At 42.6% G+C, this 25,225-nt stretch overlaps 1 protein-coding gene across 2 annotated transcripts in view; it reads left to right on the plus strand.

Annotated features, from left to right (window-relative positions):
• Positions 1 to 25,225, plus strand: part of LOC137342528 (gap junction alpha-4 protein-like) — an 87,148-nt gene that overhangs the window by 31,658 nt on the left and 30,265 nt on the right. The gene's annotated exons all lie outside the window — the stretch shown is intronic.

Here is a 25,225-nt window from a genome sequence, read left to right on the forward strand (position 1 = left end):
GGATATTGAATTTAATGCATCGTTAGACAGGGGGCTAATGGTGATCCACAAGGACAAGGGTGATGGGCAAGTGGGACTTAGTGCAGGGCAGGATGCAGCAAGCAGAGTTTTGGATGAGTTGGATTTTGTAAAGAATTACGTCCAGGAGGTCAGTGAGGAGGGCATCGGAGAAGTTGAGTCTATCTTTAGTAAAGGTGTGGATAAGTGTGAGGAGGAGGCAGCTGAATTGCGGTGTGGGTAGGGATGATCTAGGAGAAAAACTAATGATAAAGGGTCTGGGATAGATGAGGGAGGGGAAAATAGAGCAAGAAGGAAATAACTGAGGTAGCCATGCAGATAGATTCAGTCTTGGAGATGGAAAAGTCCATAAGTTCTTCACACTTAGTTTTGGAGGTAAGGGTGGATGGGAGACAGGTAAAGGCACCCAGAGGAGACAGTTTGTTGGTGTAAAGAGGAGACTGGGACTATCAACATTAACTTGGTCTTTCCCAGTACAATATACCGAAGGGATACTAGGGTATTTTCAAAATGCTGTTCTCTGTGCCTTCATTGTCACAATGCTCTCCAGGAAAGATTTGTGCACAGGTGCAGCAGGGAAACTAAATTAGCTGAGTATTGTCTCCTAAATATATTGTCACTGAAAGAGACTGTAATTGAAGCAGTCACTTACTAATAATGGTGTCACTCATGAATTATTTAGTCATCCCTCTATCACATGTTAGATAAAGGGATAGTTGACCTTCATTGTGGAGGATCCTCTCTTTATCTCACTGAGTACTGATAGCCCTATGGAGTGTTGAGACACCCACTTGTCTATCATATAATGTCTGGAACATGATTCTTGTAACTTTGTAACACTGATGAATATAAATTCAAGAAATGTAAGAAAGTGACTTCTCCAGATTACTTTCTTAAAAGCTAGCAAATAAGTGAGCATGTTTCTCCGAAGATTTCTTTCTTGGCCAAGATATTCATTTATTCAGTAAACAAGCAATGTATAGACTCCCCTTACTGGGTAAATCCCTGGTGTAGAGCTGTGCCATAGAAACTGCGAAGACCCCAGGTTAGCCCCTAGTCCAAGTTAGTCGATCTTAGCCAGGCCATCACTTGAGTGCTAACATTGGCCTCTGCGTCTCTGAGCTAGGGAGTGGGAAATTCAGCCAGGGTTTCCATGGATGATCACTATACAGTGACTCCTGCTGAAAAGTACATGAGGTGGCAGATTGGGATTCAGCTGGCCCTCTACCTGTGTGAACTGGGGCCTGAGATGGACTTCTTATGGGCTGTGCCAATACCACGACAGCCTGGACCTGCATGCTTTCTCGTATATGTAGTCATCAGAGTCGAGTGGTCGGAGGGTCCAACGGTGCTGTTATCCTAAGAGAGCGCAGCGGAATCCCTGGCCCCTGACTGCGTTTCCTGTGGCACAGATATTTAAATGAAGCTTTCGCTGAAATATGACATGGAATTGTTGTTCCATCTGTGTTTTGATGCCAATGGATGAGAAGAAATAAAGGGAGAGCGTGGGTCACAGAACAGGCCTGATACTTTTCAAGCCCTATCTCTGACCCATGATCCTCTCCTGTGAGGAGCCATGCTGATAGCGCAGTCCCACAATATTCTCCCTATTTGTGTCAACACAAATACGAAATTGCCCACTTTGCATTGACACAAAATGTGTAGTATAACTGAATTCCTGTTCAGCAAAAATAACTAACATATTGTGAAGTGCACTCAGTACTAAAATGATTAGCAGCAGGAGTTAAAAATTGTGGTCTGGTTCCCAACTGTGGGCTTCAGCTTCAGAAAGCAGTACTCCTTGTCAAGTGAAGCCAGAAGAGCCGAGACAAGTGGGTTTTTCTTTTTAAAACCATTAGTCATCTTGATATCAAAACGTCCAATGCCTCAGCAAAAAGAACATTACTTCCTTACATCAACTGCAGCCAGCCCATAGCAGCATTGTTCATTCAAACAGGCTGAGGCTGAGGCCGAGCCTTCAGACAATGGGAGCTCCTGCCATGAGTTAGTAGGGGCTGCTTCACATTAAAAGTGTGTGAATGTTCATTTAGAAAGGAAGCAGTCTCAATAGTCCTGATCACTTCCTGTATCCTGAGATTGTAAACTACTTTGACGTAAGTTTCCTGCATTTCTAAATACCCCAATTTATCTTTAAACCACGCTTGTTGTATTTGTTGCCTTCCTGGGTTTCTAACTGCTTTCATTCTGAATCACTTTACGGCATCTTTTAAGAAAAACCTTAAAGAGAACACACATGGCTCCATTTTCCCAGGAACTGTCTGCTATTGTTCTGCACCCAGATAAATTATTCCAGTAACAATAACAGTCTGGCTACATATCCCTCACTTAGATACTGTCCACCCAGGCTTTGTAGATATTAAGTGTTTTTATTGTTCCTTCAACAATCTGGAGGACCTTCTCGCCCGTGGGTTTAGTTACAGACTATCAGAGTTCAGTCAAAGTATGCCAGGGCTCAGTGCCAATGCATACCATGGTTCAGTGCCATTAATGCACATCAGGTTTCGATGCCAGTACACACCATGGTTCAGTGCCATTAACACACAACAGGTTTTGATGCCAGTACATCTAGTAGGACTGGGATTCAGGAGCCCAGCTTGAATCTTTATCCCAATTGATTGAATTACAATTTACCTGGATTGGTTCAGACGAGTGATGACTCACACTGGCATATATGGAAGAGGCAGAGCACAAGGATTAGATTTGTTTCTCCTTATTTTGCTTATGTGAGCGTTGTGACTCAGAAATTTTAAGATAGCACTAAACAAAATTATTAAAATCTGAAAGAATCCAAACTTTGAATCCAGAAATCTGAAAATCAGAATTCAGAGTTGCATTCATCTAAGCATATAAATTTCCAGTATTAATAAATTATATAGAGAAATACACATAACCGAGAGGTTTTTTTAATTCATTCTGGGGATGTGGACGTCGCTAGCAAGGCCAGCATTTATTGCCCATCCCTAGTTATCCTTGAGAAAGTGATGGCAAGCCTTCTTCTTGAACTGCTGCAGTCCATGCGCTGAAGGTACTCCCACAGTGTTGTTAGGTAGGGAGTTCCACGAATTTGACCCAGCAACCAGGAAGGAACGGCGATATATGTCCAAGTCAGGATGGTGTGTGACTTGGAAGGGAACTTGGAGGTGATGGCGTTCCCATGCACTGCTGCCCTTGTCCCTCTAGGTGGTGGAGGTCGCGGGTTTAGGAGGTGATGTTGAAGAGGCCTTGGTGAATTGCTGCAGTGCATCTTGTAGATGGTACACACTGCAGCCACGGTATGCCAGTGGTGGAGGGAGCGGATGTTTAAGGTATATACATAACCAAGTGTGTGTTACTGTCTCTTTTCAAAGGGGACTTATAAGAGGTATACAGAATGCTTAATAGGATATAGAGAGAAAACCCAAAATATTGGGGCAGAAATCACTCCCGAAATAACATTGAGCTCAACAATGCTCTCTGTTGTTAGTGGAGACAGGGAGGAGCAAGTTCCAACGTTCACACATGCGCAGTGAAATGCGGAAATCTGGAACTTGCTCCTAGTGGCTCGCCGGCGATATGACAGCTTCAAATTAAAGGGACATCGCACACTGCAATCAGGGAAATCATTGAAAAGGTGCAAACTTGCTTATCTGCCCAGGTGGAAAGTAATTAATGACGCCGTCAAATAAGTACGTTTAAACATACCAGGTCTAAACTAAGTATTAACAGTGCAGTAAGTCTTAATGACTGCCAAACAACTAAAAATTAACTTTTAAAAATGTGAAGTCTCATTACTCCTTACTTTACTAGATTTTGGTCATTAAAACAAAAAAATTTTTAATTTAAAATTTTTAAATTTTTTTACCTTTCTTTTTTACGCTGTATATAACTGTTGTTACATTGATTTAAAATGTTGTACCTTTCACTTCCTGGTTTAACGATCCAAGAGACAGTGAATGCAGCATGTCAAAAATGCTGCGATCTGATTGGTCGAGGGGAGAGATCGATCCTCTTGCTTCTCCTAGCTTCGCCTGGACTGACCCTGGGCTCTTCTCCGCTTCCTATTTGAGGAAGTGCCCAAAGAAAAGACCGTGGTAAATTTGTGGGTTAGTATAAATCTTTTGAGTGGCGAGGAATGTTGGTTCATCACTCTGAGTGATTCCTACCCCCATTACTTTCAGATACAGCAGGGCAACAATATAAGAGGTCATAGTTCAGAGTTGCAAAGGACAAATTTAGATGGGATGTCAGAAATTATTTCTTTAGACAGAGGATAATTAACCACCGGAATGGTTTCCCAGGAAGGGTGGTTGAGACTGAACTCATGACTGAACTCATTTAAGAAATGGCTAGATGTTGTAATGGAAAGATAGGTTAGTGTCCTGGAAGAATGTGATCAAATGGGCTGAAGAGTATCTTTCATCTGAATTTATCTTGCCTAATCAAGGCATTCAAGTGGTTCATACATGTGCCTCAAGGAATAATAAAAAGAAAGACTTGCATTTATATAGCGCCTTTCAGGACCTCAGGACATCCCAAAGCGCTTTAACAGCCAGTGAAGTACTTTTGAAGTGTAGTCACTATTGTAATGTAAGAAACTTTTAAATCTTAAAAGGACACTTTTTCCCACAATAGCACATACCTGGCAAAGACTGCCAGAAAAAGAAATTAATTCTGAGTTAATCGGTGCCTTTATAAAGTAACTGCATCAATATAGATTGAGGAAGGGAATTAAAGGGAATATAAAAATTAATAGATTCCAGCAAGTATAGCGATCCTGGGCAGGAGAATTTATGATTAAAGTGGTCATGAATTATTCTCTACCCCAGAGGGCTGTGGATTCTGAGTCATTGCATATATTCAAGGCTGAGATAGGTAGATTTTTGGACCCTAGGGGAATTGAGGGGATCGGGCAGGAAAGTGGAGTTGAGGTCGCAGATCAGCCATGATCTGATTGAATGGCGGAGCAGGCTCGAGGGTCCGTATGGTCTACTCCTGCTCCTATTTCTTATGTTCTTATGTTCTTATTGAAAGAGTGGGCTTGACTGGTTAAATGGCCTTTTATCATCTCACATTTTCTTAAGTACATAGATTAACTCATCCCTGTGATGATTTAAATAGACTAATGAATCCATGTAATGGTTTATATAGAATAATGCATCCCTGTGAGACAGCACAAGATAGTAACCTAATTGAGTTTAAAATATTTAAACAGACAGTAATGACTACATTGGACCATCACAAGGCTGTAATCAATTAGATAGAATCAGATAGCATCACAACCTATTGGAGAAAAGCAAAATAAGTTTATAACAAACTGTTATTTGAACCCTGGGATTAGATTAATGACTTGAAATCCCTCTGGGAGTTTTGTTATTTATTTTATATAATAAATAACATTCTGATTCTGCCTGGTGGTTGTCAGTTTTGTGACTGTTCCGTACCTGTGTAATACACAGTAATGGTCGCACCGAATGATTGTGAGCTTATTTGAGCTTATCATCCAGTATAGAGATTATTAACTTAATTTGAATAGAAAATTAAAAATCTATAATTTTAATTTATTCTTCCCAACATTTCCTTTTTCCTCTCTATATCACTTGCAGTATTGACTTAGCCTTTACATATCTGCATTTGCCTGGAAAGCCAGGATGGTTAGTAAATGTAAGCAATCTTACAACACCAGGTTATAGTCCAACAGTTTTATTTGAAAATCACAAGCTTTCAGAGCTTACCTCCTACGTCAGGTGAGTGAGGTTCTAAAATCGCATAGCATATATTAGGCTGGGAGACGGTCACAGCAATCAAAGGTGTCGTTGGTGTTCAGACAGGTTAGCCATGCTCCGGGGCATCCTTTCCTGCAACGTATGAGGTAGACAACGTTGGCCGAGTCACAGGAGTATGAACCATGTACCTGGTGGGTGGTGTCCCCTCGTGTGATGGTGGTATCTGTGTCGATGATCTGGCGAGGTAGATTTTTGTCTTCACTGCTTGGGCAGTAATCTTTGCCCACCCTTAATAGAACCTGCTCATTGATTGCATATAAAAGGTGGATAATCTACTTTATCAGATTACTGCCCAGGCGATGAAGATGAAAATCTAACCTGGTATCTCCAACAATGCAGCATTCTCTTGGTAATGCAAAGAAGTGTCAGCATAGATCAAATCCTGGAGTGAGGCTTGAACTCTCAGAGGTCAGAGTGCTGCCACTGAGCCAAACTGACACTTCGTTCTGACAATCCATTGGCTGGTAAAGCATGGGCATGAGTCCATGTCCTACCATGCAGTGGCACAGCATGCTGAAACATCAATGTGCTGTGGGAATAAACCTCTTGTTGTCTCTTCCTCTCATGCTGCTTTTATCAACATCTCAGATTGATCTTCTCAACAATCTTTCTCCAGAAAGCAGAGAATTTCATTAGATGGTGAACTCTTCATACCAATACTGCTCATTGGATCAACCAGCAGATCCTGGTTTATTCAGCCTAATGAATACTGTTATGTGAAGACGATGATTAATAGCTGGAAAACCATCTGATCCTAATCACATAAGACTGTAGTATCACCTGAAGAATACTCTGGTATACCTCACAGCAGTTAGATCAGCAGCTGGATCACAAACACTATTAGCGAGATCTCTGCCACCAGTCACTTGATGTCAAAGACAAGTGAAGTTTGCAAAAACAGCAGCATAGGTGCACTTCCATGGGGGAGTTAGAGTGCTTGGATTTAAATCAACGACCACAGGGATATGGTATAAGTAACCAAAGTGCTAAAGTCTTTTACAACTGGTCTGACCATATTCTACCTTATCGATACTCTGGCCCATAGCTGGAATCTGGGTCTGAGCAATCATTCAGAGGCACCATCTCCTGTTGGCAAAGCTATCCATTTATACTGTGGTGGGTTTACCAATAGGAGGGAAAGAGGAAAACAAACACAGCCAGAAGCAAAAACCAGTGCAAGAACAGCTAAAAATGTTAAGCAGGAGGACAGAACCATTGCAGAAGACCAGGAGCCAATCAGACTGGCAGTACTAAATTCTATAGTTGGAGCCCAGCAGCATTGATATTCACAGGAAATCGTTAGACAAAACCTACAAGTAGTATTTTTCATTTCTAAATCTGTTTGGTTTATAGTTGCAAACAGGAGCCAAGTAATATGATTTATTCCAGTTATTCAGCTCCCATTTATGGCAGTAACAAAAGAATAAAATTAATGATGCTGACATAACATGAGGTGAACTGAACATTTGCTGTTTATTTCTAATGAATTGCCCCTCTCCCTATTCCCAAGTTAAGGCAGGGCAGGAAAGTGGATCATTTTCCATTTTTCATTCCTGGTGAGATACAAGGTGATCACTTTGCAAGATGTCTTATTCTGATCCTTGGATATATCTGGATCATTCACACAGTATCACCTTCATATATCAATATAGCCAGGAGCCAGGTGCAGACTCACTGAAGTCTATTATTTGGCCAATGCTTCTAAAGGAGAATTGGAAACATTCCAGCCATGACTTCCAACTCTTCAGACTGCCGGACATGAGGGAAGTTGTGTAAATTACAGAATGGAGGGGCAGTGAAGAATTTAAAGGATGCATACAAGGTGATAAGAATAGAGAGAGACAGAAACACTAACTGATTCATATGCTCAGATTAGTAAGAAAAATTGGACAAGAAAAGCGGAAAGAAAGAGAGATAATGAAGGAAAGCAAGGACTGGTAGAGAAATGTATAATAAAAAGATTGGAACAACTGAGGAAGAGAAAACTGTAAAACGAAAGATCAAGACTGGTGTTTTATTTTAATTCCCCATATTTTAGTCAGTGAGCCAAACCTGACTGAACATGAGAGAATGCATCAGAGAATATCACATGCCAGTGTGTTTGGACCAGCTAGTTTTTGCTAGTGGTTACTCTCTGGTCTCATTTACAATTGCAGTAATGTTTTCACAAGTTAATACAGTAAATACTATGTAATATTTTGTCATGGTAACTGCCCTAATCTATGAGTAGGTTGTTTCAGAGCCGTGTGAAAGTTTACAAAAATAGCAGAGTTGTTATTGGGGAAGTTGCAGCATTTGGACCGACTCCCTGTGCAGGTTAGCAAATGGAACTTTGTCTCATTGAAAGAAAGGCAGCACCCAGAAACAATAACATGTTCATTACATCAGAAATTCTCCCCGTTTTGAGCTGTTATACGTTTGCAAGTGTGCCACTGTAAAAGGAGATGAAGTTGTTACCTACAATGGCTGACCATTAGGGAACTATCCTGGCTGGTTAGATAGTTAATGTCTCAGAATGAACTCCTGTGTCAGGCTTGTTTTGTCCTATAGGTCTTGCAATAGCTACTCATTTCCAATTTTTTTTTTTTTTATTCGTTCACGGGATGTGGGCGTCGCTGGCAAGGCCGGCATTTATTGCCCATCCCTAATTGCCCTCGAGAAGGTGGTGGTGAGCCGCCTTCTTGAACCGCTGCAGTCCGTGTGGTGACGGTTCTCCCACAGTGCTGTTAGGAAGGGAGTTCCAGGATTTTGACCCAGCGACAATGAAGGAACGGCGATATATTTCCAAGTCGGGATGGTGTGTGACTTGGAGGGGAACATGCAGGTGGTGTTGTTCCCATGCGCCTGCTGCCCTTGTCCTTCTAGGTGGTAGAGGTCGCGGGTTTGGGAGGTGCTGTCGAAGAAATTCACTCAATTCAAACATATTTCCACATCAAATTGGTGAGGTAGAACTCCATGAACACAGTGGTGTACAGCTACTTTAAAAAGATCTTCAAAGGGACTCAGTTTAAAGATTCTGAAAATGGCAGTTGAAATTCTACAAAGATTTGTTTGTTTTCAAGTTATGAAATCAGTTGTATGTGTTACTTCATTTCTACATCTGTGTGAAATTCAGTTTTGTAATAAATTAAGCTTGCTCACAATTAACCTGACATATTCAGTCAATCAGAGAGGACAAGGGTCAGTGGTGGGCAACCCATGCTACAATACAGCAGTACAAGGGTAGACTGTTAACCCCATGGCACATTACTCCCATTCACTCTTTTGTAAGACAGGTTCACCCACAGAAACAACAATCTGCTGTTAACAGAAATATGCAGAGATGGGAGAGAGCCTGAATTGTAATACTTGGCTTCTGTCATTGTTGACATCATTTCTGGGTTGTTTCTGTGTTACGGATAAGTAACAGAAGCGATGAAATTTGAACAATTAGCTTGTCATTTGTGGATCCTAACAGCACAGATCAGGGATTTAGCGTTAAAGGGTTAACCACTTGTGTGGATACAAGATTTTCCACAATCAGTTTTTTCTATCTTTTTTTTTCTCTTTCGTTTGAGCTCTTACTCTCTCTTCCTTTTCTCTTGCAAGGAATCTTACAACACCAGGTTATAGTACAACTGTTTTATTTGAAAATCACAAGCTTTCGGAGGCTTTCTCCTTCGTCAGGTGAGTGTGGGATTTTCTTTTTCTCTGTTTCTTACTTACATTCACTCTGCTTCGCTTTCTTTCTTTCTCTCATAGCCTTTCTCTCACATTATTTTTCTCTTCTCATTTTTTGTTCACTCTTGTTGCTTCTCTTCTATTTTTCACCGTTTTTTTCTCTCACTCTCCTTTCCATTATTGTTTTCTCACATTGTCTCTCCTTTCTATGCATTTGCTTCTTATGCTCTCGAACTCCCAGTAACGTTCCATTGGGTCAGCCTGCCACGGGATGAACTGTATGCCATGCCTCAGAATTTACAATGGGGAGCAGAGCTGTCAACATCAGACAATCCCAGGCAGATGATTTTCAAAATTGAGCCATATACCTGAGGCAACACCTCGGATGGAAAGCATAAATATGATTAAAAAGCAGCAAACTGTACCCATCACATGGGACATAGGTGAGTGGCCAAGTGACATCAATGTATTTTTATTCTCCCCTTTACCCTAATCTTTTCCCTACTTTTTGTTTTATTTGTTTTTGTCTTTTGCTTCTATTTTCCTGTATATTGCTCTCCATTTACAAGCTGCCAAATTTAGAAATGTTTTCTGTTGCCACTATGAAGGCAGGAATATCCCATGATCCAATTCAGAGAATTCTCGTTAACACTATAAATGCTGGAATAGCCCCACCTCCTTATAGCTGCCCCTCTAGCAAGACAAGTAGCAGTAGTTACCTGCATATTCTAAGAAAATGTGAGATCACGATCTGATGTGAGTGTGGAAGAATCAATAGGCTTAGGTACAGGTACACTGTGAACCACCAGGCCCACCTTACCCACCTGAATTGGTGTCAGCTGTAGCTCAGTCAGTAGCACTCTTGCCTCTGGGACAGAAAGTTATGGGTTCAAGTCCCACTCCAGAGACTTAAACATATAATCCAAGCATATACTATAGTGCAGTACTGAGGGAATGCTACACTGTTAGAGGTGCTGCCTTTCAGGTGAGATGTTAAACCAAGGCCTTCTCAGGTGGATGTAAAAGGTCCAATGGCACTATTGGTGTCCTGGCCAATATTTATCCCTCAACCAACATCACTAAAACACATTATCTCCTTGCTGTGCGCAAATTTACCACTGTGCTTTCTATATTACAACAGTGACTACACGTCAAAAGTATTTCATTGGCTGTAAAGCACTTTGCAATGACCTGAGGTTGTGAAAGGCGCTACATAAATGCAACTCTTTCTTTATCAAAAGGAAATCTATTGTACAAAACAATGATTTTTTCAAATTGATAATTGTCAACTTTCAAAATACTATTGTTTTGTTTTTAATTCATTTTGACAAGGCCATAATGAAATATTCCTTTAATCAATTGTTTTTAAAGGCCGGTGATTGTGTTCTTCAAAGTGTAGAGTGCTTGATTGAAACAATACCTGGGAACATTAACAATCACCATAGCAATTATCAAACAATTTAGAGAAGACTTTTCCTTTTTTTAAATTTAGTTTTGTGGAATCGCAGTGACTAACCCCACATCTGCAGCTGTAATCTCAGAGAAACTATTTCAGGCCCAATTTTCAGCACAATACCCACTACCTCGGGGGACTTGGTGCTTTACCCAATCAAAGCAGCATTGTTAATCTGGTGCTTCCTGTGTGCCATTCTGAACCCATTCAATACTCTCAAAGGATTTCAACACACAAATTTACAAGATGACAATTTTTTCCAAAAATATTAAGATTTGTTTGAAAATTGGTATTTAATTTCTATGCATTTTATAATATTAGATAGACTTATGGAGCTTGAAATTATGCTATGGAATAGTAACAATATAATATAGTGCTTTCATAAGAAATTGCTTCCTTTATTTTAAATCACTTAAAACCACTGTTAAAATAGCAGAGGAAGGAATTTCATATAATGAATTTATATGGTAAAAAAAACGACAAAGGTTAAATGGCCTTGCAGTTGTGTCGTGGGAGAGTCGTGTACAAAATCCCATCCCTAATATATCACAGCATAATTCCAAAGCCTTAATTTGTTGTAGCTTTTTAAGGAAAAAGAAAAATATGAACTTTGAAACCTGCTAAGAACATGCAGCACTCTAAAGAGTTAATGCATTTATAACACTGGTCCAATGAGCCAAGCACTGGGAACATTTAAATGAGGTGCCACTCTATTGAATGTTCTTTATTTTAGTTTGCGATGTATATCCTGTCAATCGATGTGAACAAATAAATATGGCACAATTTTCATACAGTGGACTTTGTGAATTTGTTCTAAGCTTCTCTCCCAACACAAGAATGTCTCCAATGCATTCTTCTTCTAGTCTGTTACATTTCAGCTACATCTAAATTGTCTAATAATTCAAAGAAATATTCTGATCCTTATAAACTATAACAAAACACATCGAAGTTCAGGAGGCTAATCAGAATTAACAGCTCCCAAGGCAATAAATGCCAGAAGATCCGGGCAGTCCTGTCCAAATCTGCAAAAACACGATAAGAAATTTTAGCCACCATTGGAGTACCTTTTACAATATTCTCATATTTAAATGATAGGAAGTGCAGCAGCAATATACTTCAGAGTTCAGCAGTTAATGTGTATTAAATGTCTCCTGTGGCGTTAAACAACTTAGTCTGTGGCCTCTGTATTTATTCAACATATGGGAACTTTTTAAACAATTGTAACTTCCTGAACTCCAATATATATTGCTCAAAGATAAGATAAAATGTAACATGAAAAGGTCAGGTGCCAAACTCTTGAAGACTTATAACAGATTATATCAAGTGTGAGTGTACAGTTGTAACTTTAATGCTATAAGACCTGCGGGACACTTCCTGTCTCTTGACATTCAGTTCCAACATCTACCACTCCCAGCTCAGGAATATTCACCCAGATAAAGAGTAGAGCTTCCCCAACAATGTATTTTACCCCACCTTCTGAAGATCACCTCTTACTGCACTAGTGTGATATTTATGTTGTTTCTCCCCACTTTAGCTGCCCTCTTACTGTGCCACATTCTATCCCCAACAGAGAGATCCCAAGACCTTAGCAACCCGGAAGAAGCTCTAGTGCCATGGTTGATCCAGATTTCAAAACTAATTTTAAGGCAATAAGGGAAGAAATCAAGGAAGACCTGGGGGAGAACATCAAACAAAATATTTTATAAAGGATATATACCATTTAGAAATTGGAGAAGAATGTTACAACCTAGACCTCAATGGTTAAAATAATGGTTAGAGTTAACCTAAAAAAACCAAAGGGGTCATATTTAATCTTGGATATTTTTTATTTTTTTTATTCGTTCACGGGATGTGGGCGTCGCTGGCAAGGCCGGCATTTATTGCCCATCCCTAATTGCCCTCGAGAAGGTGGTGGTGAGCCGCCTTCTTGAACCGCTGCAGTCCGTGTGGTGACGGTTCTCCCACAGTGCTGTTAGGAAGGGAGTTCCAGGATTTTGACCCAGCGACAATGAAGGAACGGCGATATATTTCCAAGTCGGGATGGTGTGTGACTTGGAGGGGAACGTGCAGGTGGTGTTGTTCCCATGCGCCTGCTGCCCTTGTCCTTCTAGGTGGTAGAGGTCGCGGGTTTGGGAGGTGCTGTCAAAGAAGCCTTGGCGAGTTGCTGCAGTGCATCCTGTGGATGGTGCACACTGCAGCCACAGTGCGCCGGTGGTGAAGGGAGTGAATGTTTAGGGTGGTGGATGGGGTGCCAATCTTGGATGGTGTCGAGCTTCTTGAGTGTTGTTGGAGCTGCACTCATCCAGGCAAGTGGAGAGTATTCCATCACACTCCTGACTTGTGCCTTGTAGATGGTGGAAAGGCTTTGGGGAGTCAGGAGGTGAGTCACTCGCCGCAGAATACCCAGCCTCTGACCTACTCTCGTAGCCACAGTATTTATATGGCTGGTCCAGTTAAGTTTCTGGTCAATGGTGACCCCCAGGATGTTGATGGTGGGGGATTCGGCGATGGTAATGCCATTGAATGTCAAGGGGAGGTGGTTAGAATCTCTCTTGTTGGAGATGGTCATTGCCTGGCGCTTATCTGGCGCGAATGTTACTTGCCACTTATCAGCCCAAGCCTGGATGTTGTCCAGGTCTTGCTGCATGCGGGCTCGGCCTGCTTCATTATCTGAGGGGTTGCGAATGGAACTGAACACTGTGCAGTCATCAGCGAACATCCCCATTTCTGACCTTATGATGGAGGGAAGGTCATTGATGAAGCAGCTGAAGATGGTTGGGCCTAGGACACTGCCCTGAGGAACTCCTGCAGCAATGCCCTGGGGCTGAGATGCTTGGCCTCCAACAACCACTACCATCTTCCTTTGTGCTAGGTATGACTCCAGCCACTGGAGAGTTTTCCCCCTGATTCCCATTGACTTCAATTTTACTAGGGCTCCTTGGTGCCACACTCGGTCAAATGCTGCCTTGATGTCAAGGGCAGTCACTCTCACCTCACCTCTGGAATTCAGCTCTTTTGTCCATGTTTGGACCAAGGCTGTAATGAGGTCTGGAGCCGAGTGGTCCTGGCGGAACCCAAACTGAGCATCGGTGAGCAGGTTATTGGTGAGTAAGTGCCGCTTGATAGCACTGTCGACGACACCTTCCATCACTTTGCTGATGATTGAGAGTAGACTGATGGGGCGGTAATTGGCCGGATTGGATTTGTCCTGCTTTTTGTGGACAGGACATACCTGGGCAATTTTCCACATTGTCGGGTGGATGCCAGTGTTGTAGCTGTACTGGAACAGCTTGTCTCGAGGCGCAGCTAGTTCTGGAGCACAAGTCTTCAGCACTGCAGCTGGGATGTTGTCGGGGACCATAGCCTTTGCTGTAGTTAGTGTTAATGGGTTAATTGACAACCAACTCTGATCCTGTCCACCCTGAGTCTCCACAACATACATACATTTCTAACATTCTCCCACAGCCAGCAAGCTGCAGCAGGGTGCTCACAGGTGGCAGTCAAATCAGGCCTGATCTGAAAATGGTTTGGGCCTCCTGACATCGGCATTGGGTGGTTGGCACAACCGATTCGCTGATTTTGCACCCGTTTCAGGTGGAAGTTGAAGACTGGCCCCATGGCAATTACTTCTGCCGTGACTCAATTGGTTCCTCTATAAAGTGCCTTGGGACGTCCTGAGGTCGTGAAAGACACTGTATAAATGAAAGTTCTTTCTTCTTTCTTTACTGTCTCCTACTTGTAGCATTTCAAGTGATCTCAACTGAGATTGACTAATTCAGCACAGACCAGGGGTTGAACCCATCACCTTCCCATTCTGAATGGTTCAGTACCACACCACATAATGCACTTACTCACCAACTCATCAAGAAGTATATTGCAAGCAGTAAAATTAATTTCCCCACAGTTTTCAATACTGAAGACAGTATTCATAAATAAGTGAATAAAGCCATGGTGGGAGGAGGAAGTATCTAATCTAATGCAGGATGTCGGGGTCAGGAATGAAAAGGACATTAAGAATATGAAACACATGATAGTTGATAAAAATCAAATCTGGAAGGAATGTACCCGACAGTACGAAAATAAATGAAGACAGAAATTCCGATAGCAGTCTCAGAAAATTCATTGGATACAGGGAGATAGCAAAGAACTGGAGAATGGCTAACATGATGCCAAACTTTAGAAAAAAGTATAATACTGGGAATTATAGGTTATGAGCAAAATACTGCAGTCCATAATAATGAAAGCAACAAAAGAGCGTCTAATCTCATTTGTGCATACAACAAACTTTTTTCAGTTATTTACTTTAGGGTGGGAATGTTCAACACATGGCTTGTGGGCCAAATCCAGCCTGCAAGCTCCTTTTATTCAGCCCACAAAACCACTACCAGTGCTGTTCATCATAAGATAATTGTGAATGAGAAAAGCCTTTTGGCCCAACTTTATTCATCCATGCAGAGACATCCTAACATCACCCCTCTGTAGAATCCAATTGTTTCTTCAATGAATCCAGGGTTTTTGCCTCCACTACTCTATCTGGAAGTTTACTGCACATATTGATCACTCTTTCTGTGAAGAAGAGTTTCCTGATATCTGTCTTAAAAGAACCTGCTCTAGTTTGTACCAGTGTTCCCTTGTTCTCGGTGATGGCCAGTATAAAGGGGTATGCTTTCTCCAATTTCCCCCTCTGAGTTCACACTGGCACTGTTTTCGGATTCAAATGACCAAAGAAGTCATGTGGCTCGAATCTTCCCCTTCTTTTGTAAAAGGTCAGAGACCAGTATGATATTAATTAGAAAAACAGGCTTGAAAAACAAAACGGAGCTAAAAAAAGAAAATGAGGCTATTAAAAGATTGAACCAAGGTAAGAAAGTAAAATACAATAAAGTTAATGCAGTGAATAAAAAGTAAAGGTCAAGCCAGGGCTGGGTTGGATTTAAATCCGGTCTCAGAAGCTGAAGTATCAGTTGCCCTCCACGGTCAAGTATAGCAGATGCACACATTACTCCAACTGTTATCTAACCACAGAGTATCCAAGAGTACAAGTTCCACTATAAAGCATTGGTGAGTGCTATGACATTTGAGCATTTTGTCTTGTTTTGTTTACCACACTGACCAAAAAACATAAGGACATCAAAATGAGCTACAAAGAAAGTCCATGGGAAATAAATCTGTTCTTGTTGGGAAAATTTTCAACGCTCATTTTTTCCCCTCCTCTCATGAAAGCCTTGGCTCCTCATCGGGGTGCAGTTCTGCAAGCACCAGTTACCCTCCAGTACTTTGATCAAATGGCTATTATTCATGTGCTAGTGACTGTTGGTAGACTATTCAAACACAGGAGGCATGATAGCCAAGCCAAATCTTGTTCTCGTTCAATGCCCGGGCAGTGGATAAAGACTTAATTGAAGCATTCACAAAGGAGGTCCAAGCAGGTGCTGAAGAACAAGGAATATAGATTGACTGAACATTGTTTACCTCTTCTAATCTTTTCATGTACTTACAGTAATTTATCTTTCACCATTGCAATGATTCCGCACACCATTCCAATACTGAGAGGGCAGTGGCATGGTCTGCTTTGAGGCCTCATCAACATGGGCCTCAACCGTTAGGAAATGGATGCCAGTATTTCAGGTCAAATCAGCTTCTGATTTTCCCTTCCTCTTTCCTAGAAAAAGAGGGAAAGAAAATACCCCACCTGCTGTCTTCTGATTCCCCAAACTCCAATTGTGTGGGAAATTACGGGGGCGAACCCTGTTCCCTCATTCCCCCCCCCCCCCCCATCACCCCTACATTGCTTTACACCACAGCAGTGAGCCACAAGCCCATCTGGAAATGTATCTGGATTAAAATATTTATAACAATAGTTTTAGCAAACCCCTCCAAAAAAATGTAGGAGGTGCTGGCAATGTGAGTGTTAAATCTGATAAGTGCATGGCTGTACCTGTCATGAATGAGTAACAGGACATTCTCATGTACACTTTGGCACAGTGAACAGGGCCCTACTGATCTTGTGACTGTTAGCTATCAGCACTAGCATATTTTTTAATTCACTTGTGTCTTTGGAATGATAAGTTTTAATTAATCTGCGTTCTGTGAACCATGGGTTGTGTTCTTTCAGACTTCCTTTAATTGAATTGGACCTCAAACTCCCTGTAAGGCATGGCCTTGGATCAAGGTTCCTCATGCTTGCCTCTCTGATTCTTGATAAACTTAGGAGCTGTGCTGAAATCTCACACACACGTGTAGATTTAGGGCGTTTATACTGCATCCCCCTGACTATTGCTCTGCTCTGTGGGAGCAAGCGTTTGTATTCAAATGGTACTTTTTTCAAAAATAGACTATGAAAACAAAGTGCCACAAACAATGAAAGCACCGTTATCAGATCCCAAGATAATCCCTTAGCACTTTGGTATAAATTGTACACTGTTTCCAGGTTGATGTGGTCCAATTTTATTTTTGCAATTATACATTTGAATCCCCAGTTGTGAAAAAAATCCTAAAAAAATTCAAACTCCATTTGTATACCCTCAATGTATGAAATTATTATGTTTAAGGTGTATTTTATGTTCATTCATGTGAGGGATTTCCCTGCTAAGGAATGGAATACCTTTTCAAATTTTGTACCTAGAATCAGCATTTGCCATTCCCAAATCAGTTCTACACTGCTAAATGCAGAGTAAAGCTCCTTCTACTGTGTCCCATAAATGCACTTAAACCAGAATGCTCAGCAGAGCACCCTCTGCTGTATCAGTTCCACTATCCAAAGCAGCCATACTTTTGGCCAATACAAGACTGACAATTTAGTGCTAATTTGTGTCAGATTAAGAGCACCTTTGTGTTTTGGGTTCATGGCCACTTGAAACTGATGAGACTGCCCCAAACTTACTTTACTTAGGAATCTGATGCCTGGCAAAGAGAGGAGACTTTGGTCCATCAATCTGGGCTGGATTCCCAGTGATGAAAGGGCAATCTAAATCAATTTTAATCATTCACTTCCTCACGGTTTCCTTATTGTCACACCATTCCAGTCTTTCTGTTGATTGGTTGGCTGTGAGTATAACCAAATGGACTATAAATGCCTGTGTCTTCTGATACCACCAGGCTGCAGGCATCGAAAGGATAAGACGGACAAGTATTCTTTGACAATTCAAACAAAAGCTCTTGGTCCCCAAGCCAATGTGCCATGATGTGTTACTGGAGGGCCAATGTTGCCTGGCAACCCATATCCAGGCATCATGCTGGCTGTAGACTATAGACTGATTAGCTGGGCTCAGGTAACCATAGAGAAACCTCAATTGGAGGCTTCTGGCTACAGAGCTGTCCATCAAAGAACTACAGCCATTCATTGATGCTGTCCTTCTCACAGGTCTCAGACAAAGCTGCCAATCAAAACTACCAATTCAGGCTGGCTTGGTTCTTTGATCTGTGCCAGGTGTTTTTACCAACTCATTTCAAGATCCTGTGAAGACATGTCAGATCAAAAGATATTAACAAATTGTAGCTCTTTTAATTGCATAGATTGGCTGCCATTTTGCAATGTTCAAACGCAGACAATGCTTGTGGAACAAGTCTGGAATCCACTGTTGTTTTACTTGGTTCTTGGGATGTGGGAGACACTAACAAGGAAGTCTATATAGCCCATCCCTAGCTGTCCTGAGGGCATAAAGAGTCAACCATAGTGGGATTGGAGTTACAAATTGGCCAGACCAGGTAGGGATGACAGGTCCCTTTCTTGGGGGAAATTTGTGAACCGGTTGGATTTTTGTGGCAATCTGGCAGACCTCACGGTCATTTTATTCTGGTGCCAGCCCACAAATTATCAGATTTATTAAATTCGGTTTTACAACTAGTGGGATTTGAGCTCACAACCTCTAGGCTACCATTCCCTATTTAGAAGCTTCAAAATAAAAACATGACCATTTAAATAATTAACATATTAAGCTCCCTGCAGAATTCCTAAGCACACGATGTATAATCAGCCCATCGATGCCCATATGGACAACTCATCTAGGTTTACTTGTTGTATATCAGAAATGCAAAATAATATCTGTGTGAACCTAGGTCTTTAAACCCTTATGTGATGTTACCAGTAATAAATAATCCAAAATCATTAAATCTAATACAAAGTAAAATGCTTCATTTTTGTCACACACACACTGAGTGAGATATCAGTGTGGCAACTGCAAGTTAAGACAACAAAGTCCTTTATCATCCAAAGATACAGGGGGAGATCGAAGCCTCCCTCTGCACACCTTAAACATTGTGTTATTATGTGATTATTATCTATAATGTTTCCCTACGTTATAACATTTCAAAAGTACTTCATTGGCTGTGAAACATTTTGGGACGTCCTGAGAATTTAATAGATGTTATATAAATGCAAGTTCTTTCTTTCTTATGCATCAAAACCACTATTGGAAGCCAGAGATTTTGTACTGATGAGAAAACAGTGTGCAGAGGAGAAAAATTGGCAGCAAGGGATACACTGATGAGTTTGTTCCAGAATAGAGTTCAAACTGGAGACATTTCTGCACCCAATTTACCAGGATAAATGAATGCCTCATAACAGTAAATGGCTTTAACTGACCGATATTAATTTAGAGCTTTCCAGCACATTATAACATTTTGCTTTTTGTATTGTTTACAGGAGTCATTAAAAGGCTGTGATTGCTATGGTATCTTGCACAGAAGAAGGTCCAATGATGATTGGACATTATGTCCTCACATTGCTGATTGTATCGTGAGGTCCAAAATTATATTTATTGCAACAAAAAAAGGAAAAGCAAATTTTAAAAAATCCACTCATGACAGATACAGAGGTTCAGTGCAGAACACTGTTGCTGTAACAAGCAACAAGCCAGCCTAGCAAGAGTTTCCTGAGCAGGCTATTCTTGGCTTTAGAAGCCTGTAAGTTTCCTAATATTCTTCGGCCCCCACCACAAACTCCGTTCCCTAGCCACCGACTTAATCCCCCTCCCTGGCCATTGTCTCGAGCTGAACCAGACTGTTCGCAAACTTGGCGTCCTATTTGACCCGGAGTTGAGCTTCCAACCCCATAATCTCTCCATCACAAAGACCACCACCTACTTCTACTTGCATAATATCACCCATCTCCACCCCTGTCTCAACCCATCTGCTGCTAAAACCTCATTCGTGCTTTTGTTACCTCCAGACTTGACTTTTCCAATGGCCGGCTTCCTATCTTCCACCCTCCGTATACTTGAGCTCATCCAAAACTCTGCTGCCAGTATCCTAACTCGTACTAAGTCCCGTTCAACCATCACCTCATGCCCTCTGAACTACACTAATTCCTGGTCCAAAAACGCCTCAATTTTAAAATTCTCATCCTCATGTTCAAACCCCTCCATGGCCTTGCCCCTCCCTATCTCTGTAACCTCCTCCAGCCCTACAACCCTCTGAGAACTCTGTATCTCCTCCAACTCTGGCCTCTTGCGCATCCCCCACTTCCTTCGCCCCACCATTGGCAGCCGTGCCTTCAGCTGTCTAGGCCCTAAGCTTGGGGAATTTCCTCCCCGGACCTCTCCGCCTCTCTACCTCTCTCTCCTCCTTTGAGATGCTACTTAAAACCTCTCTCTTTGACAAAGTGTTTGGTCACCTGTCCTAATGGACCAGAATCTGCGTCAAAATAATAGCAAAGCTAATGGCGTTCACTGTTATTTAAGGTTAAATGGTACAGCAACTTCAGACAAGGAGTTAAATGTGAATATCCACCAGTTGCTGTCCAAGTTGCGCCATTTCACCATCAGCTTCGTGAAAACGGCATCTTGCCCTTAGCCTCCCCGTTTTTTTTTGGAACTTGCTGTATTTGCCCATTAATTGGCCATTAAACTCGCCACAGAAAGTTAAGTCCTGTCATTACAAGCAAAAGTACCATTTTAACGACATGATAAATGTTAATAACTGCCAATCACCCAATTTTTCGGGATGATTTTAAAAATGTCAAATTTAACATTTTTTTTTCTTACTATTCCTTTCTGTCTCTTTTAATCCAATCTTTCTTTCCATCTCTTTATTTCTCTTTCTGAACCTGATTTGACTTTGAATTCACCCACTCTAGTTCACCCTCCTTCTCAGTCCTTCCGCTGTTTATTTCCCAATCCCTAAATCACATTAGTTAAGGAGATACCCTTTTGGTTGCCCTGTTCACTCAGGTCCCAGATGCCCTGTCTCCCTCACTGCGTCATTAACAGCTCACACTTTCAGCAACTTTGTGGGCAAAAATTGTTTGAGCTGAAGGGAGCAGGGGGCAAGTCTGACTAACGGCAGATGCTGTTAGATGCTCTGCTACAGCAAATTCTGGCCCAATGTCTCCTTCTTTGGCTCAGAGTCAATTTTTGTCTGATTACCTTCCTGTGAAACACCTTAGGATATTTTACTATGTTAAAGGTACTGTTTAAATGATAAAAGCCATACTTTCCTCTCCCTCTTGTCACTGATTCATGCTGAGGTACAGTTTCACAGACATCAACAGCTGGCTGTACTCCACCCATGTGCCCATACTTTATGTGCAAACCTAGACAGTGGGCATGATAGGCTATTTGACTGTGAGGCAATCACAGCCATGCATCATTCTTCTCTCCCGATGTCAATAAATGCTCACTTTCCAGCAGGAGCCAACAAGCAGTGATCAGAAATAGTAGCCTTAGTTGATTTTCCCTTTGCTAGCATTGAGGTAGGTCTGCAAATGTAGACCAACTGCCATCAACCAAACTGAAATTAGTCTACTTATGAGACAAGTGAGACTTGAGCACAAAAATCCAGACTGCCACTCCAGTGCAGTACTGAGGGAGTGTTGCAAAGTCGGAGGTGCCGTCTTTCGGATGAGACGATAAACCTCTCAGGTTTTTTATTCGTTCATGGGATGTGGACGTTGCTGGCAAGGCAAGTATTTATTGCTCATCCCTAATTGCCCTTGAGAAGGTGGTGGTGAGCCGCCTTCTTGAACCGCTGCAATCCGTGTGGTGAAGGTTCTCCCACAGTGCTGTTAGGAAGGGAATTCCAGGATTTTGACCAAGCAACGATGAAGAAACAGCGATATATTTCCAAGTCGGGATGGTGTGTGACTTGGATGGGGAACGTGCAGGTGGTGTTATTCCCATATGCTTGCTGCCCTTGTCCTTCTAGATGGTAGAGGCTGTGGTTTTGGGAGGTTCTGTCGAAGAAGCCTTGGCGAGTTGCTGCAGTGCATCCTGTGGATGGTACACACTGCAGCCACAGTGCGCCGGTGGTGAAGGGAGCGAATGTTTAGGGTGCTGTATGGGGTGCCAAACAAGTGGGCTGCTTTGTCCTGGATGGTGTCAAGCTTCTTGAGTTGTTAGTGCTGCACTCATCCAGGCAAGTGGAGAGTATTCCATCACACTCCTGACTTGTGCCTTGTAGATGGCGGAAAGGCTTTGAGGAGTCAGGAGGTGAGCCATTCGCTGCAGAATACCCAGCCTCTGACCTGCTCTTGTAGCCACAGTATTTATGTGGCTGGTCCAATTAAGTTTCTGGTCATTGGTGACACCCAGGATGTTGATGGTGGGGGATTCAGTGATGGTGATGCCGTTGAATATCAAGGTTGGAGTGGTTAGACTCTCTCTTGTTGGAGATGGTCATTGCCTGCCACTTGTCTGGTGCGAATGTTACTTGCCACTTATCAGCCCAAGCCTGGATGTTGTCCAGGTCTTGCTGCATGCGGGCTCGGACTGCTTCATTATCTGACGGGTTGCAAACTGAACTGAAACTGTGCAATCATCAGTGAACATCCCCATTTCTGACCTTATGATGGAGGGAAGGTCATTGATGAAGCAGCTGAAGATGGTTGGGCCTAGGACACTGCCCTGAGGAACTCCTGCAGCAATATCCTGGGGCTGAGATAATTGGCCTCCAACAACCACTACCATCTTCCTTTGTTCTAGGTATGACTCCAGCCACTGGAGAGTTATCCCCCGATTCCCAATTGACTTCCATTTTACTAGGGCTCCTTGGTGCCACACTCGGTCAAATCGGCCTTGATATGAAGGGCAGTCACTCTCACCTCACCTCTGGAATTCAGCTCTTTTGTCCATGTTTGGACCAAGGCTGTAATGAGGTCTGGAGCTGAGTGGACCTGGTGGAACCCAAACTGAGCTTCGGTGAGCAAGTTATTGGTGAGTAAGTGCAGCTTGATAGCACTGTCGACAACACCTTCCATCACTTTACTGATGATTGAGAGTAGACTGATGGGGCGGTAATTGGTTGGATTGGGTTTGTCCTGCTTTTTGTAGACAGGACATACCTGGGCAATTTTCCACATTGTCGGGTAGATGCCAGTGTTGTAGCTGTACTGGAACAGCTTGTCTCGAGGCGCAGCTAGTTCTGGAGCACAAGTCTTCAGCACTGCAGCTGGGATGTTGTCGGGGCCCATAGCCTTTGCTGTATCCATTACCCTCAGCCGTTTCTTGATATCACGTGGAGTGAATCGAACTGGCTGAAGACTGGCTTCTGTGATGGTGGGGATGTCGGGAGGAGGCCATGATGGATCATCCACTCGGCACTTCTGGCTGAAGATGGTTGCAAACGCTTCAGCCTTGTCTTTTCACTCATGTGCTGGACTCTGCCATCATTGACGATGGGGATGTTTTCAGAGCCTCCTCCTCCTGTTAGTTGTTTAATTGTCCACCACCATTCACGACTGGATGTGGCAGGACTGCAGAGTTTTGATCTGATCCGTTGGTTGTGGAATCGCTTAGCTCTGTCTATCGCATGTGGCTTCCACTTTTATAGCATGCATGTAGTCTTGTGTTGTAGCTTCATCAGGTTGGCACCTCATTTTTAGGTATGCCTGGAGCTGCTCCTGACATGCTCTTCTACACTCCTCATTGAATCAGGGTTGATCCCCTGGCTTGTTGGTAATGGTAGAGTGAGGAATATGCGGGCCATGAGGTTACAGATTATGCTGGAATACAATTCTGCTGCTGATGGCCCACAGCGCCTCATGGATGCCCAGTTTTGAGCTGCTAGATCTGTTCTGAATCTATCCCTTCTAGCACAGTGGTAGTGCCACACAACACATTGGATGGTGTCCTCAGTGTGAAGTCGGGACTTCGTCTCCGCAAGGACTGTGCGGTGGTCACTCCTACCAATACTGTCATGGACAGATGCATCTGCGACAGGAAGATGGTGAGGACGAGTTGGTTTTTCCCTCATGTTGGTTCGCTCACCACCTGCCGCAGGCCCAGTCTGGCAGCTATGGCCTTTGGGACTCGGCCAGTAGTGGTGCGACCGAGCCAAGCTTGGTGATGGACATTGCAGTCCCCCACCCAGAGTATATTCTGTATCCTTGCTACCCTCACTGCTTCCTCCAAATGGTGCTCAACATGGAGGAGGACTGATTCATCAGCTAAGGGAGGGCAGTAGGTGGTAATCAGCAGGAGGTTTCCTTGCCCATGTTGGACCTGATGCCATGAGATTCGGAGTCAATTCGGACTCCCATGGCCACTCCCTCCTGACTGTATATCACCGTACCCCTGCCGGTGAGACAGGACATACGCAGGATGATAATGGAAGATTCTGGAACATTGGCTGAAAGATATGATTCTGAGTATGGCAATGTCAGGCTATTGCTTGACGAGTCTAAGGGACAGCTCTCCCAACTTTGGCACAAGTCCCTAGATGTTACTGAGGAGGACTTTGCAGGGTCAACTGGGCTTGGTTTGCCTTTGTCGTGTGCGGTGCCTAGTGGTCCGTCTTATGATTTTTTTGTAGCGAGATTGTACAACTGAGTGGCTTGCTCGGCCATTTCGGAGGTTGATTAAGAATCAACCACATTGCTGGAGTGAAATATAGGCCAGGGTGGCAGGTTTCCTTCCCTAAAGAACATTAGTGAACCAGATGGGTTTTTAGGACAATCTGGTAGTTTTATAGCCACCATTACAGATACTAATTTTTTTAATTCCAGATTTTATTTAATTTCAATTCCCCAGCTGCCGTGGCTGGATTTGAACTCATAACTCTAGATTATTAGTCCAGGCCTCTGGATTACTAGTCCAGTAACATAACCACTATGCTACCGTATCCTCGGTGGATGCAAAAGATCCTGTGGCACTATTTCAAAGAAGAGCAGAGGAGCTAGCCCTGGCCAATATTTATCCCTCAACCAACATCACTAAAATAGATTATCTGGTCATTTATCCCATTGCTGTTTGTGGGATCTTGCTTTGCACAAATTGGCAGCCGCGTTTCCTACATTACAACAGTGACTACGCTTGAAAAGTACATCATTGGATGTAAAGCACTTTGGGATGTCATGAAAGATACAGCATAAATGCAA

This window comes from Heptranchias perlo, chromosome 26 (assembly GCF_035084215.1).
Source record: "Heptranchias perlo isolate sHepPer1 chromosome 26, sHepPer1.hap1, whole genome shotgun sequence".
NCBI lineage: Eukaryota > Metazoa > Chordata > Chondrichthyes > Hexanchiformes > Hexanchidae > Heptranchias > Heptranchias perlo.